Genomic DNA, 17,229 nt, shown 5'->3' with positions numbered 1-17,229 from the left:
GCGCTCCACCCCACACCTGTTTTGTTCTCGAGGTATCCTTCCTCTCGATAACGATCCTTATCTAACCTGTTTGATTTGGAGTTATTACTTCTACTAGATGGGTTGCCTTTCTTGACTTACGACTCGTGTTATTTTTCAATAGCTTGGACAAGTTTGGTGAGTGTAAGGACCTGTTCACTCACCGGTGGGCCCACACATTGGATTTATCTTGGGTATGTTGCTGCTCCTAAATTACCCTAGTTAAACTGTGCTGTCGCGAGGAGGCATTGCAGAAGTCTTGAATCATGTAGAGGCTATGTACTGTCAAAACGACTTACTCACTCGGCTTTTTATTCACCTGCAATACAGGCTAGCCAGCAGTGGTATAGGTGCCTATGGCCCTATCCACACTAGACGCATATACATTCCTGTTGCAGAATCCATCAACAATTAACAAAGAGTGATATTACACCTAAACAGGAAAAAGGCGATCTATAAGATTGTATTATTAGATTAGCTGTTTTTCCTGTTCGTCGAAAAAGATTATAACAAAATATTTAACATGCAGTCACATCAAGATTATTTTATTATATACTTGTATACGACACTCGTTCCTTATAATAGGATAAAGTAATAATTATACAATGATTAAAACCAAAACTTTTATAGTAGTATATTAGTTTTAAATTCAGTTCAACAATGTTAGATCTACAAAGATAATATATCTACAGGTGCCATTTACACTTGAAAGATTCCTACAGAATAGGTAAACCACGTGCTTAAAAGTTTATCTTATCTCCTTATACAATATGTGTAAGTTAACCTTTGCATTAAATAAGTTGTAAGCGGCACTCCAGATGAAAATCTTGTTAATTTTGATTGTGGTTTGGAGCTTTAGTCTTCAGAAAATTACTTCTACAGACATATCGGATGGATCTTCACTTGATGTTGGACAGGCAAAACGTCTATTGCTTAATGACCCGGGTGTCGTAGGATCACGGTTAGCTGAACTAGACCGAGCAAACCAGGAATTGAACAAACAAATGGCAGAATTGAAAAAGAATATGACAAACACAATGGTCCAAGTACAGACGCAGTTGTCACAGGAGAAGATAAGGAACGACAACCTGATGTCAACAGTCACCCAATTACAATCCTCTTTTGATCGAGAAAAGGCAAAAACTGTCAATTTAGAAGCTGTAACCTCCAAAATTTCAGCATCTATACAAAAAGGTAACCATGGTAGCAACTTAAATGTACTTTTTACACGAGAATTATTACCAAAATGTATATTTCCATGGAAATTTCAACATTAATTTCTTTAGAAGAAATCTTTACAGCTTAAAATGTATTGAAAAACTTTCTGTGATAAATGCAAATGAACGATATACAATTATTTTATATTGGTATTTTACGTTCAGTGGCAAATATAAAAATATATCTGCACAAGAACAAGTTATATTTAATATGAACATGCCTTTCATTACACAAGCTGAACACTACCTGGCAACATTAGTTTACATCACTGCCAATCAGTCTTTGCTTCTACCATTTGAAATGATGCTTTCTTTTCGAAAAAAAAACCAAGGAAATTTGTAATTCTTTATTTTGTCCCATGTGATGATTGAACCCACTGCATCCCTCACTTATTAAAGGCAAGCACGCTTTCAAAAAAGACTATGGGCTATGAACAAAGTTTATACAAATACGTTCCAAATAGATATGTTGAATTTTTCTATTGTTCCGATTCTAGTTTCAGATTATGGTTCTACATACACACGTTGGGGACGGAAACAGTGTTCTGGAACAGATACTGAACTTGTATATACTGGTATAGTGTACATATAGTTTTTAAAAAAACTCTTCAAAGTATATGTTAACAATGTTTGATGAACAAAACGCGTATACCGGTATATTAAGAACTCTTTTTCTTTTTCTTCTTAGTACATTTATAACATGATCCGATACTCATATGAGTTACAGCGACAAACAAGCTATATAAACCTGAAAACAAAATGATATGTTTATTCTATGTCTTGTAGGACTCTACGTTTTGTATCTTCAGTTTTTATGTATTACTTTTTTAGTTCTGGATTTGTAGGCAATGAATATAACAAACATTGACACGAGAATAAAACAAGAATGTGTCCTCAGTACACGAATGCCCCACTCGCACTATCATTTTCTATGTTCAGTGGACCGTGAAATGGGGTAAAATCTCTAATTTGGCATTAAAATTAGAAAGATCATATCATAGGGAACATGTGTACCAAGTTTGAAGTCGATTGGACTTCAACTTCATCAAAAACTACCTCGACCAAAAACGTTAACCTGAAGCGGGACAGACGGACGAACGAACGAACGAACGAACGGACGAACGAACGGACGAACGAACGGACGCACAGACCAGAAAACATAATGCCCCTCTACTATCGTAGGTGGGGCATAAAAATACCTATTTATGTCAAGATTTTCAAATACTGGTATGGCAAACATTTCCTTTCTGTTTTTATGAGCCTTCCTAGTGCATATTTTCCACCTTCTTTAACATATATGAAAATAAATTCTACTACGTTCACCTACAGTTCGACTATAGATTTTTGCATTACTTATATTATATTTTAGAAGATGTTCATATAAATGTTAGCTTGGTAATAATGTAGTTTCATAATACCGGATGCGTTGAAGAACAATTTGTGGTCATCGGCCATTGTCTGCTCTTTCGTCGGGTTGTTGTCTCTTTGACATATTCCCAATTTCTATTCTCAATCTTATTAATGTTTGATTGCTTATAAGTACACCTAATAGCGTACTGGCTGTAATACTCGACTGTCGTGCATTTCATGTCTATCAGAAATGATTTTACCCATGACAAAGTAAATATAAGTTACAAAAACATAAACACATGATATCAATTTTACATGAGCATACGATATCTTCCTGGAAATAAAACTATTAGCATGTACGCTCTTGACCAAAACTGATATTAACGAAATTACAGACACCTTCCAGATGCTAGGTCTGCATTTAATCGAACATTCAATGATCAACTAATAACCATAAATGTATGCCTAAATTTATCTGAAAACAACAAAATCTGTTCTAAAATATCATACCCACCCACACAATTACATTTGCCCCTGATTTTTCATATATTCTAAGAAGTTCACATGAAAATGAGTATGTGCATACGTTTTTGATTTTATAGTTAACTACCTTTAACCTACCAAATAAATAAATCGTTTCCGATTGTAGGCTACACATAAATCTATGTTGCAATTTTAGGTTTTACTGCGGGACAGAGTCATTACGATAGCGATCGCAGCACTCGTTTTGGTGGTGCATCAAATTTGCTGTGCCTTCCAAATAATCCAGAAATGAGTAACAAATCTGCACCTGGGTGGAGCTATTTGTATGGTACCGAATATCAGCAAACGTTCTTTGGATCTGGGTCTCTTGATGAAGATGTTCCTTGCGCTCTTTGCAGGAGTAAACATACATACTCGTCTGTCATGATCCCTGGTCGGAAATCGTGCTATTTTGGATGGAAGTTAGAATATTATGGATATATAGCATCTGACTCGTATACTCAGAAGGCATCATCCTTTATCTGTGTCGATGCGAGCCCAGAATTTGTACAAGGTGGCAAAGCGAATAAAGCTGGGCGTCTTTTGTACGGTACTGGTACAAAATGTGGTTCTCTGCCGTGTCCACCGTATGATGACAACTTTGCTGTATTATGTGTTGTTTGTTCAAAATAAATTGATTTAAAGTATTTTTTCTGTATTTTGTGTCAGTGATTGTTTGAAAGGGATAACAAAATACCAAACAACATATAAAACCATAAAAACTGATAAAATAAAACATGACACTTTATTAACTGACGGAGAACGAACGGAAACAACTGTTATATGCCTGACTGGAATGTGTATATACAAAAAAGAAGATGTGGCATGACTGCCAATGAGACAACTGTCCACAAGAGACCAAAATGACACAGACATTAACAACTATATGTCACCGTACGGCCTTCAACAATGAGCAAAGCCCATACCGCATAGTCAGCTATAAAAGGCCCCGTTATGACAATGTAAAACAATTCAAGCGAGAAAACTAACGGCCTTATTTATATAAAAAAAAATGAACGAAAAACAAATATGTAACACGTAAACAAACGACAACCACTGAATTACAGGCTCCTGACTTGGGACAGACACATACATGAAATAGAATATTTTGTCTGTTTGTCTTTTTTATTTTAGCCATGTCGTTGTAAGTTTCTATGAGTATGAATGTCCCGCTTGTATCTTTCGACCCTCTTTTTCCCAAACAATTTGGTATATCTTGTTTCGACTTTATGTATAGATTTTCTTCACTCACAACGAATTAAGATTGCTTTGAGCCATCATGTCAACCTTGCGTCTGGTATTAAAGTTAAAAATAAGAGAACTGTATAATAATGGTCCCTTATATATAGATTATGCCTCTAACTGTGGTAATTCCTTATAGGCGTCCAGTAAAATCGATAGTATTGTGTTAACTCTCTATAAAGTTTACTATAGAGACCAATTGATGCCAATGCTTTCCACCATTTCATTTGTGGAGCAATATAGTGACTAATGTAAACTAAAAATTCATTCCCCCATCCGTTGATTAAGTGCTGAGTCCTATGGCCAAGTTTTAATAAGATTACATCATAGACGAATATAAAAAGATCAGTTGAGAGTAGTTTTGCCGGATGTTTTACTAACTCTATTGAAGATAGATATGTATATAGTCATATACATGTACTTTGACTGTTTACAGAAAATGAAACACATTAGCTTAATTTTAACAAGATAATACACCATGGAAATCCATTTTACGTAATATTTAACTATACAAACAAACAAAAAATACATTTGTACAAGAGTCATGTAGTTATAAATATTCAAATGAAAATAAAAAGATGTGTTATTATTACTAATGAGATCACTATCCACCAGAGTTCAAATAAAGCGGATGTAAGCAATTATAGGCAATAATACGGCCCTCAACAATGAGAAAAGCCCATACTGTATAAAAAAAAATATGAAGCAATTCAAACGAAAAAAATTAAAAGCCTCAGTTATAACAAAACAATTTCGGAAAAAACAAGTGAAACTGCAAACTACTGTTCACTGATGATACCTCCGTTGCAACTGGATAGTTTTAATAGTGCAAAAAAAGTTAATATTCGGTAAACAGGAAGTTTTTGAGTGATGCATCTGAAAACGCATCATACGGTATAGCTGATTTTTATTAACCCTGAAACCAAATTTCAGAAATCCTTATAATGTAGTTTCTGAGAAAAATGAGACGAAAAATATTATAGGGACGGATGGACGGACGGACGGATGGACGGCCAGACAGACAGACAGCGGTAAAAAAGTTTAAAGCGGGGTATAAAAAATATGACTGACATGAAACGATGACAACCATAAGACCTCAGAGGCTCCTGATTTGGGGCAGGCACCGTGATAAAGATATACAATAGGTATGTCTTGCAATAGGGCGTGGGATGGGATGAACGGTTGAAAACTTGGAATACCACTGGAAAATGAAGGTACATGGGATAGGGCCAGGAACTTTCGAACAAACCACCTACGAACCTATCAGAGATTGAATGCACGGGTTCTTAACGTGCAAATAGCTTGGAGTTCACTGAAACAAGAGGCATCGGATTTAACGATCCAATTATGACAGAATGTGGTTGTGTATTTTTACTTCCCTCACAGACAGACAGACGCCCTACTTTGACAATAGTAATATTGTCGGATGGAAGAAGAACAAGGGATGACCATATATTTTTATACCACAGTCAATCCTTGTGGTCATTCGTCACAACTCGGCTGATTCCGTACTTTCATCTAAGAGAATAGCGGATTTACCCGAGAATTGCCGATTGTCCTTGTGGTAATATTCATTCGTCAATTCGGCCGATTCAGTACCTTTATCTAAAGGAGAGTAGCGGATTAACCCGAGGATTGCCAATTGTCCTTGTGGTAATATTCATTCGTCACAACTCGGCTGATTCCGTACTTTCATCTAAAGGAGAATAGCGGATTTACCCGAGAATTGCCAATTGTCCTTGTGGTAATATTCATTCGTCACAATTCGGCCTATTCCGTACCTTTATCTAAAGGAGAGTAGCGGATTCACCCTAGGATTGCCGATTGCCCTTGTGGTAATATTCTGACTCGTGCCTGCATTGTTAAAATTCCGTTATTAGGAAGGGAAGTAAAAAGTGTCGATCAAATAGCAATCATTAAACAACAATTAAAATTAATGTTGAACATGACACAATGAAGGGGATGCTAATTTATCATCCAATTATCTGTAAATCTACAATTTTCACACTTTTTACATTCTGCTTTGGGGCAAATTGATATACCACAGTAAACAACAACAAAATATGTATTAAAACAAATTGTTCAAGGTAGACTGAAATCACTCCCAGCTTTTGGTGGAGTTCGTGTTGCTTAGTCTTTAGTTTTCTATGTTGTGTCTTGTGTACCTTTATTTGTCTGTTTGTCTTTTTCTTTTTTGTCATGGCGTTGTCAGTTTATTTTCGATCTATGAGTTTGACTGTCCCTCTTGTATCTTTCGCCCCTCTTATTTAATGATATTTAAATGTTAGAGAACAGGAAAGAAACGTTTTCGACAAATATTTTTCTCTCAATTAAATAATCATATTTTGATGACAACGAGCAGATAACAAAAATAAATAGTGTATATTTGTTTTACGGTTGGTTTTCTCGGGTATTTTGATGCATATTAACGGTATGGATTTTCTTCAATGTCAAAGGCCGTATATACTTGCTTGTATTAGTAAAATAAAACTGACAATGCTATGGCAAAGAAACCGAATCAAACAATCAAAAGACAAACACAAGTGTGCAAAACACAACAAAGAAAACCAAAGACTAAGCAACTCGAACCTTACCAAAAACACATGTTGTTGGTGGTGTTGCAAGATATATGTGTATGATTGTTTGGTGTGTAATCAGATGTTTTAAATGCCTGTATTATAAGTTTACACAGATTTAAATGCTGGATCCCAATTATTGTCAAATAAACCGATTAAGGTCCGTCGGAAGGGACGATAAATGGCTGACCCGTGTTAAGAGAGAGCTATATCTCTTGCACGTTAAAGACACCCTTGTAGATTTCGAAAAAGAGCAGGCTAATGCCGCTACAAGGCAGCACTCGCACACGCAAAGTGGAAAGTTATTAATATAAGTTGCAAAAACTTGTTACCCAATCCACTATAAATAAATATGTTCACACTAAATAAACCTATATGTCTGTTTAGGTTGCTTTCCCAATTTTGTGAATATAACGGAACTATAAACAACTGTCATACAAATGGGTGGTTTACTCTAGCTACAAAACCAGGGTTAACCTACCATTTTCTTCGGGAAATATCTATTCCAAGTCAGGAATATGACAGTTATTTGTCACGTGTTCTGTTTGTTGATAAGAGTTTGATTTTGTGAGTTTTTTTAGACTCCTCATTTTTTTAATATTCCTTTGAGTTCTGTATTTTTGTTATACTTTTTTACACACCATTGTTGTATCATTGGCAATAACAGTACATTTCTTTTTATTTTTTTAAAAACTTTTTGTAGTGCATAATTGTGATTTTATTCAAAGTTTGTTTTCTGTTTGTTTGTTCTTAACATAAATATTAAGAATATCACATCTAATGTTCAGTAGTTGTCGTATGTTGATGTGGTTCATTGGTGTTTCACATTTCTGGTTTTTTATGTAGATTAGACCTTTGGTTGTCCCGTTTGCATGATTTTACACATGCCATATTTTGGGGCCCTTTATATCTGGTTGTTTGGTATGAGTCAAGGCTCTGGGCTGAAGACCGTACTTTGACCTATAATGGTTGACTTTTACAAATTGTGACTTGAATTGAGATTTGTCTTATTGGCACTCATATCACATCTTTCTTATCTATTTTAATAAAAATAACAATAAACAGCTAACACGTATGCCGTGTGCAGGAGTTTCTCGCTATGTTGAGAAGCAATTGTTTACATTCATTAAGAAGCACAAACATATATAAGAGGAGAACTACGACACAACAGAAACACAACACTTAACTGTAACACATACAAAAAACAAATATTTCGACAGCTGGTGCCAAAAAGAAATAAGCTTCATGTGCCTGGGGATATAACAAAATCTAACTGTTTCAAATAGTTCAACATTTAACACATTGAATTAACAGAAAATAAATGCAAAATGATAGTTTATGTCTCAACAATCGAGTTGACTACATGTTGGGGATGCCCTGGTGAAGAAAACGTCTACCAGCAGTGATACGAACCAAGTGATTGTATAACACCATAAAACATTCAACAACGTCAAGGATCAAACGTCAGTGGATTGTTTTGAGTGCACTACATTCCAGATATAACACAAATTTTGATAAAATTTCCTTAAATTGTTTTGAACCATAATTCGACTACGAAACAGCAACATTTATCATATTTGCATCTATATCTCTTAATTTCTATATGATTATACTTTATAAAAACAAAACGGTACTGATAAAAAATCGTAAAGGTTTCAACAGACAAAGAAATTGATGATTAAGCTTGAAATAAATTCATAAAACACATTTAAACCTAACAATTGTTATTGTTGGTATCTGTTTTTGTAGGATCAATGGTAGTAGTTTCTTAATGCTAATAGTATTGAAGACTTGCTCATTTTGATAGGTCACTAGTCTAAATTTCACACGTTAAGATAGTCGGTAAGATAAATTCGTTACATAGTGTGCTAGTGACCTAATACCGTATATATGGGGTCAGTAAATTCCATATGGGCGAAGCTCGAATGCCCATATGGAATTTACTGACCCCATATATACCATAATAGGTCACTAGCACACTATGTAACTAATGATATTCAACTTTATAGTTACTATATAGGTGTGGAATATAACCCTTTAGGCTCAAAGCAAGTACCGTGTTCTTATCATATAAATGAAAAAAATATTATGCCATTTGTTCCATACAAAAATATTTGACAAACACTTTAAAATATTTCAGGCGATTTGATTTGTGTGATTTCCTTTTTCAATTTTACTAAAAATATTATTAATAAGTTGAACCCTCAATCATAGTTATACCGAAAATATTTAAGTTGTATGAATGCCTTACATTGCGGGTTTGAATAATTTTGACCACAAAGTCAGCAACTAGAAAGGTAGTAATTTTAATTTAGTGCACCAGATGATGCACTACAAATAATGTTTCTTCAGTGTGTCTCAATGACAAAATATTTGAAAAAAAGAGTTGATTCGACCAAGAAGGACTAAATGTATCGGAAAAAAACATTTAGGAATCTGAGCTATGATGGCAATACATTCCTTTTTTACAATTACTTAAAAATTGTCAACACAGTAATATCCGTGTGCAAGTATCAAAGTGCTGGCTAATGTGATTACATCGGAGACCACCAGCCTACAAACAGAAGTATCTACCCCATGGTAGTAATAACATCAATGATACTAATTTTAAATGCATCACATGTACATTTTGACAAAGAATTTCTCCTCAGAGATGCTCTTCACCACTATATTTGACAAATCCACAACCTAAGACAAAATGTGATGGACGGATTAAAAAAAAAATGAGAAAAAATTAGTCAAAAAAAGGAAAACAACGTAGAGTTATTCATAAAGGAGATACAATCATTAATCCAAAATTACATCCAAAATGTTATTATAACAATATTCTTATGTTTATGCAAAGACCGAAGTAACGACTACTTGTAGCCACTTCTTGACAAAACTCTTTTTACCTTCGGAAGCATCTAAGGTCGCCCCCTATTTTTTTTTAGGTCCAGGTTGTTGCTCTATCTTAAGTTTCCTATGCTGAAATTTTGATACCGATGTTTGTGTCTTTGTCGTTTCGGGGTTTTTTTCATGGCATTGTCAGTTTGTTTTCGACTTAGGAGCTTGAATTGTGTTGATATATTTCGTTTTTCATAACATGTATACATGTATAAAGTGCTCTCTGTCATGTTAAATTAATAACATTAAGTTATAGGCTTTAAGATAATAGTTTAATATTTTACATCACACTTCATGTCCTTATCGCTCTGATGTTGCACTGGAAAAAAAAATGATAAAAAATGGTTAATTACAGATTCCTGGGTACAATGCTAATTTACTTAAAACCTGGCTGATATCAATTTTATTAACCACCACCATCCAACCATCAAAATACAAAATGTTTAGGTACCTTTTTTTCTTCCATGAGTTTACCTTAAACTCATCACAGATACCAGGATTTAAATTGTGAACACCAGACGAGCTTTGTGTCTACAAAAGACTATAAGTAAAAAAATATAAAACGAAGTTAAAATCATTGTAATTCTAAATTTCCGAGAGGTTTTCCAAAATACAGCTTAGGTGATGTATTCCTTGTGTATGCTTAGTATTTCGAAATTTTTTTTTTAAACAGTAAAACTGCATAATAAGACCATATCAATGATAATTCATGGCAACTCAGAAGAACACTCTACATCCGTCATATTTTGGTTAATTGTTTAAATGAAAGGGAAAACAATATATTTAGGAATAGCTTAAACCTTGAAGTGCTATTTTACCATATTTATTTTTTATAGATATTCAGGAAAAAAATGAAATATTTTGAATAGCAGGATAGTTGAACCTATTTTTCAGTCATTTAAGACACATGTTATTCCAAGTGCTCCGTTCCCCCAATACTTTTTTTGCAATATTATTATTTATACGTCGGTTTTATTAAAAAAAAAAATTAATTTTGAAGAAAAACAATTAATTTTAGAAAATTTATGTTATGCGAACCTGACAGTATAAACAAATTAAAAATAAAAACATTCAAACGTATCCTATCAGAAGAGAAACGAATAAAAGGAAACTTTATCATATGTCATACCATTTCTACCTCTTTAGAGAAGACGTACTTACAATTTTAATCCGAACATGATGCGAATGATAAGGATAGCGATAATATTGATAAGACTAAGGCCGTGTTCACACCAAACGCCGTGTACAGTAAACATGTTTACATTTGGTTTAATGTAATGTCCACTAGTTTCACATTACATTTGTTCACATCTATACACCTTGTTTAGTTAACTGTACATAAGATTTGTTCACACTTGTAAACTATATGTCATTTAAATGTTCATTACGTAGAACCGAATTTAAATTTTCGAACAACTTTTCTAGCAGTTAGGGAACGACCATCTGACACTTCAAAAAAAGGTGGGATGATTTTTTCCACATTTTGATTAAAAATAATCGGGTCATAAAGATGATTAGAATAAACAAATATTCGGAATCATAGTTTCCCCATACATTATAGTGTTAAATATTGAATTGGTACTATCGAAAAAGAAAAAAAAACACTTTCGCGCGAGAACCCCCCTCTTTTTTTTAAGTAAAGGGGTTGCTCCTTATTTATCAAAGACATTTTGGATGGTTTGGAGTAGTTTAAAGATGTCTCGATTTCGCATTAAAAACGTAGGCTGCATCATGATCAACGAAGAAAAAGAATTGCAATATTAAGGATCACTACATTTCCATCTTTTCTGTTTGTTTCAAATGGTATTCTTGAAAAGTGTTGTTTATTCTTTAGTTTTCTATGTTGTGTCATGTGTACTATTGTTTGTCTGTATGTCTTTTTCATTTTTAGCCATGGCGTTGTCAGTTTATTTTAGAGTTATGAGTTTGACTGTCCCTTTGGTATCTTTCGTCCCTATTTGACAACGAAATGTAACAAAGAAAAATGTCTGTGCTTTCAGATTTAAAAATTTGCAAATCGCTGCCGTTCTTTAAAGTACACTTTTTTCGAAATTTTTACTCTTTGGCTTGATAATTTGATAACGGCTTCTCATTGTTGTATCCAAGCGTCATTGGTGAATTAAGGTAACAGTAGTATACCGCTGTTCGAAATAAATCGATTGAGAAAAAACAAATTTGTGTTACAAACTAAAACTGAGGGAAACCCATAAAATATAAGAGGAGAACTACGACACAACAGAAACACAACACTAAAATGTAACACACACAGAAACGAACTATAATATAACAATAGCCATCTTCCTGAATTGGAACAGGACTTTTTAAGAAAAAAAAATGGTGGGTTGAACTTGGTTTTTCGGCTTGCCGAATCGCGCGCTTTAATGACAAGGTGAATTGTAACATTAAAATGACATCTTTACACGACAGGACTACAGTACAAATAAATGCAAGAAAATTCAGGACAAAGAAATACACAAATAAACATAACAATAGGACATTTCCACATGCTTATAGTTATCAAAGGCACCATACGTGCGTTCCGTCTACATAAGACACTCCAGTGGCGCTTAGATCAAAATGATGAGTCATGTGTAGACGAAATGCATGTCTAGAGTTTCAAACCAGAAGCCTGATATCGTTTGCGAGTATTAAGTGTTTTCGGAATAAATAATTGTTTCTTTTCTCTCTTTAGTGTGAACTATTAACGAAGCCATGATATATGGATTAATTGATAGTTAAACTTTGTTACAGTTAATATTTTTTAAACTTATCGTCATTTGCTATCAGCCATTATATAAATGGCGTAGATAATCAATTTTGTATAAAATTGGAATAATAGAATGATAAAGATGCTGTCACATTTGATTGTGTTTAAAAAGAATGTATTTATTTCATTTTAACGGAAATCATGAACCTCCATTTGAATTTAGTGCTTTTTCTTCACTAATTTTTTTTTCTTTTTTTTTATAAATATGCTGATTTTCAGTTCGCGTTTCCAAAAAAATGCAAATATTTCTTTTTTTTTAATGAGAAACGATGCAATGTCATTAAAAATGCTTCATGATAGTAAATTTTGTATAAGAAGTGAATAATATAAGGATAAAGATATTTAAACTTTGTTTGTGTTGCAATTAAACATTTTTTTAATGGAAATCGGGGACCGCCATTGGAATTCAACGGTTTGTACATCAGAATTGGTCGTTTTCATAAAACATGCTGAATTTCAGGGAAAAGATCCTATTATTTTGTTCGAATTACTTAAAAACGTAAATATTTCTTTTTTCTATCAGAAATGATGCAATTTTATTTGCATGATTTGTGAGCAGTCATTATAAAAGCCTTTCGATTATAGATTTTGATTTAGGCACTTTATTGACAAAGAACATAAGGCCATACCACAATAGCACTAAGGTAATAAGTATAAATACGCGATCACATTAAAGGTAAATTACAAAAAAATTAAGCCGATACAGAATATTTACCGACAATGTATGGTTATCTTTCAATGATCTTTTTTTTTTAAGAAAAAGGGCGAGACGTTCTTTGACGTATTCCTGGTTCATCGACTTTCTGCTCACACACTGATGACGCTTTATAGGTCTGAAAAGCAGTTACAAGCTCTTGAATACCGAATGAGTTAAGAAATAGATATCCAATTTGGATGTCACGTTGGTATATTGCTGCTAAGATTAAGGAAATTTAAAATATCGAATTATCGACTGTTACATGAGACCATGCAATATGTACGCACAAAATCAGAAATTGAGTTGGTTTTTAAAGGTTATTCAGTAAAGTTGTGTTTCAAATTCCTCTTTTATAATGTATTTATAGGAGTGTTATTTTTATCAGTAGCTTTCCATCTCTTTGTTGTAACACAAACAATAGAAGATATCATCTGAACAAGTGCTTAACAAATAGTTGACAAGGAAGTTTTTGTTCCAACTTCCTGAAACGACTGCTGTTGATTTGACTTCTTATCAGAACTAATATTTTCTATATGTTATTAAATTGTAAATTGAAATACTGACTAACAAGCTTAAAAAAAAGAGTCCTTTGGTCTTTTATTTTGCATGTTGATTTATCATTCCAGTAACCGATTCATTCATTGCTTAGTGTTTGCCTTTTGTCAAGTCGCAAAAGTTCCATGCATATTCAGGAGAAATAAACCATTAATACAATAAATAGGTTCCATGTTGAAGGCCGTTCTTTGAACTATAACTGTCTACTTTCTACAAATTGTGACTTGGATTGATAGTTGTCTCATTGGCACTCATACCATATTTTCTTGTTTCGGTCCCACTTTCCAAAGTTTTTCATGCCTGGTTTGGAGGAGACCAAAGTGACAATGTTTGTATTCCCCAGTTTCTCTTTAGGACTAATAACTGTAGAAAAATGTGTTGAATCTAATATTATTTTCATCTACATGCATTTCTTCGAATTTAATTTAGTGAACAAGCTGCAACTAATTGCAACACAAGGTTTTTCTCTGAAAAAACAGTCTGTTACTATCTATGAACAACATACTAAAACTATACAAAAATATATTTTGCGGAAAGTGATTTAATTCATGAAAATATTTTGTAGTAAAAGTAAGGTAATATGAGTTGCTTCCCCTTATTTGCCAAAGTTGAAAAAAAAAAATTATACAAAAAATGTTGTTTTTTTTTTAAAACAGTTTGAGTTATACAATACAATGCATAGTTATCTCAATTCAAAAGAATAATATTACAAATGCATCACTTTCCTGTCTCAACATTTGTATATATTTAAATAAAGATATAGACCGAGATTGTGTTCTGCTATTTTACAATTCAAAGATCTAATTCTCCACAATAGTAATGGTATGTAACCGATAACAGAAGACTATTCTGAGTTAGATTAACCAACATAGTCACAATCTTACTAGGATTTTAAAAGAAATATACCCCTGTGTTTAAGATAGTTTTAGCTGGGAGAGGTGTACTCGAAACACATGTTTTGGCCACTAAAAAAATTCAAAACAAAATTGCAAGACTTAATTTTTGAAAATCAAAGTTTTTAATTCATTTTTTTACCACAACTTTTAAAAGGAAACATTTTTTTCATTTTTCTTCTTGAACAAACACGTTAAGATTTGATGAAAAGAATGATGAGTGTTAAATGATTGTATGTTAAATATTTTTTCACAAATGAAAATTCCAGGGTCCTGAAGGAAATAACTACTCATGTAATTAGCGACGATCTCAGTACTTACATACCATATAAATAAAGCTTTGGCTGAAACCCACAAGGGTGCAAGTTCCATAGCAGGAAAGTCGCCTCCCAAAACATCATTATAATATATAATAATAACACATAACCCACTTTTCACTGGTTTCTAATCGGATGTGTACTGATTTATATCTTAGTCGGTGCCAAGAGTATTTATTCATCAACTGTAACTAGTTTTGAACTAGCTATTGGAACTCAGTCTCATTTTTTTAATTGGTTTAGTATATACTCTGTGCTGACCTTTTGAGTTGAGCCCTTTCCAACTGAGTTTTACAATTTGCACTTATGTTGTTTGCTATTTTACAACTGTTCCTGATCTGAGTGCTTTCAAACATGGTTAACCCTTCACACTATGAATATGATTATCACAAGTAAGTGGCCCTTTAGTACATATATTTTTTAGCGTTTCGCAGTTTAGCGGAAAAATACTGTCTTAAAGTTTCTATAATATTTTGTATGGGTCAATGATGTATGATTTGATAGCTCAGGTGACCTAATGTTTTGCTATGTTAATTTGTTTTTCGCGGGTTCGTGAAAAAAAATTCTAGGTGGTCATTCTAGACGTGGACATCGTACAGTTAAAACTTCCTTTTTTGCATAATTTTTTTTTTTTTTTTTTTTTTTTATATATATAATCATGATCATGATGGAGTACGGCACCATTACCCCAAAAACGGCTCATTGCTCCGTGCGCAGGTTTCCAAACTATGTAAGTTTTTTAGGTTTTTCCTGGGCGGCGAGTGTCCGTTTATGACGGGTATTCATAATATGATATTTAACATTTGGAATGTTCTTGAAAGTTAATAGATATTTATTACTATTGTTGCCGGAAGTATATTTTTTGGTTCACAAAGTTGTGTGTTAAATTACTTATTATAGATACTATTACTGTGTTATATAGGATGTTTGCATATGTATATATGAGATTATTATATTGTACTGAATTACAAATTTGATTAAATGCTGGCTCCAGTCTGTCTGCACGGCAAAATGCATATGTTAGTTGATTCAATTTAGTTGGCCAAAATTATTGTGTAGTTAGAACATGGTGGTTATTGTTTGCTGTCTGTCATATTTATTTTTTCATTCATTGTCTTAACTGTTTTATGTTTTAACGATGAACTATTATAGTTGTTAACATCCATAGCCTCCTCATTGTTATCTCCTGTGGACAATTTTGTCACTGCCAATAATACAACATCTTCTTCGTATGTTTTTAGAGTGGGGAGATTTTACACAAACATACTACCAAGAGATCACTGATAAAGTTTAGTGGACCTTCAAAGCTAAACATTTATATTCTTTAGGCATTAGGTGTATTTTATTTAAATATTTTTTTAGTTTCGTTCAGATGAGTAATATAGTATAATTATGAATAAAGAGAGATTTGAGGTTTTTAAAGTCAATTAAAAAAAAACCTAATCAACTAAAAAAAATTTCAGATTAGACAGGACTAACTCTGGCCATAAGTCGCCCAGTTTTTTTAAAGTTCTTAGGCTAAAGCGGATTTCCTTTCATTAAATTAATTCAATGAGATATCTTAAAGAAGGAACTTGGTAATGCCTTTCTTTGTATACTTATATATCTTTGACTATAATATTTCATACAGCAGACAACCCATGTTAGTTCTTTGTCATCATCCTTTGATTAATGTTTCAGACCACCACATACAGGTTTACAGGGTACACACAAAAGGCGCTGTTACTATTAACACTTCCTCCAGGAAGTGATCCCATCAGTTCATTCAACAGTGCCTATCTCATTTTTGAATCGAAAAATAGACAACTTTGGTACAATTACTATTTGAATTCAAGCTCTTGAGATAAAATTATAATCATATTGACAAAGCTTCCCTTGAAATTGCCTTAAACAATTTCTACATTTCATGCTGATTCAGTGAACTAGTGTATGTTCCAAAAAATTAAAAAGCTTACATATCTGAAATTAAACCTGGATATTGATAGAGCTTGCTAAATAAAATTGGTCTGTGTTTAACTGTGACTTTATGCAATTCAAATGTTGAAAAGGTAGCTAATGAAAAAATACAAAAAAGGGCAACAATCAATATATTAATGACGATGCAATGACACTTAGAAAAATATCTCTTCCAGCATTTAATATGACAAAATCAAAGGCAGTAACCAAACTGATTCAGTTATTTTTTAACA

At 33.1% G+C, this 17,229-nt stretch overlaps 1 long non-coding RNA gene across 1 annotated transcript; it reads left to right on the top strand.

Annotated features, from left to right (window-relative positions):
- Positions 1-824: 824 nt before the first annotated feature.
- Positions 825-3,638, top strand: LOC143055890 (uncharacterized). Its single transcript, XR_012972163.1, has 3 exons — positions 825-1,212; positions 1,733-1,810; positions 3,265-3,638. It is a non-coding gene; the product is annotated as an uncharacterized LOC143055890 (long non-coding RNA).
- The last annotated feature ends 13,591 nt before the right edge of the window (positions 3,639-17,229 follow it).

This window comes from Mytilus galloprovincialis, chromosome 13 (genome assembly GCF_965363235.1).
Source record: "Mytilus galloprovincialis chromosome 13, xbMytGall1.hap1.1, whole genome shotgun sequence".
NCBI lineage: Eukaryota > Metazoa > Mollusca > Bivalvia > Mytilida > Mytilidae > Mytilus > Mytilus galloprovincialis.
This window is presented reverse-complemented; position numbering and strand designations above follow the sequence as displayed.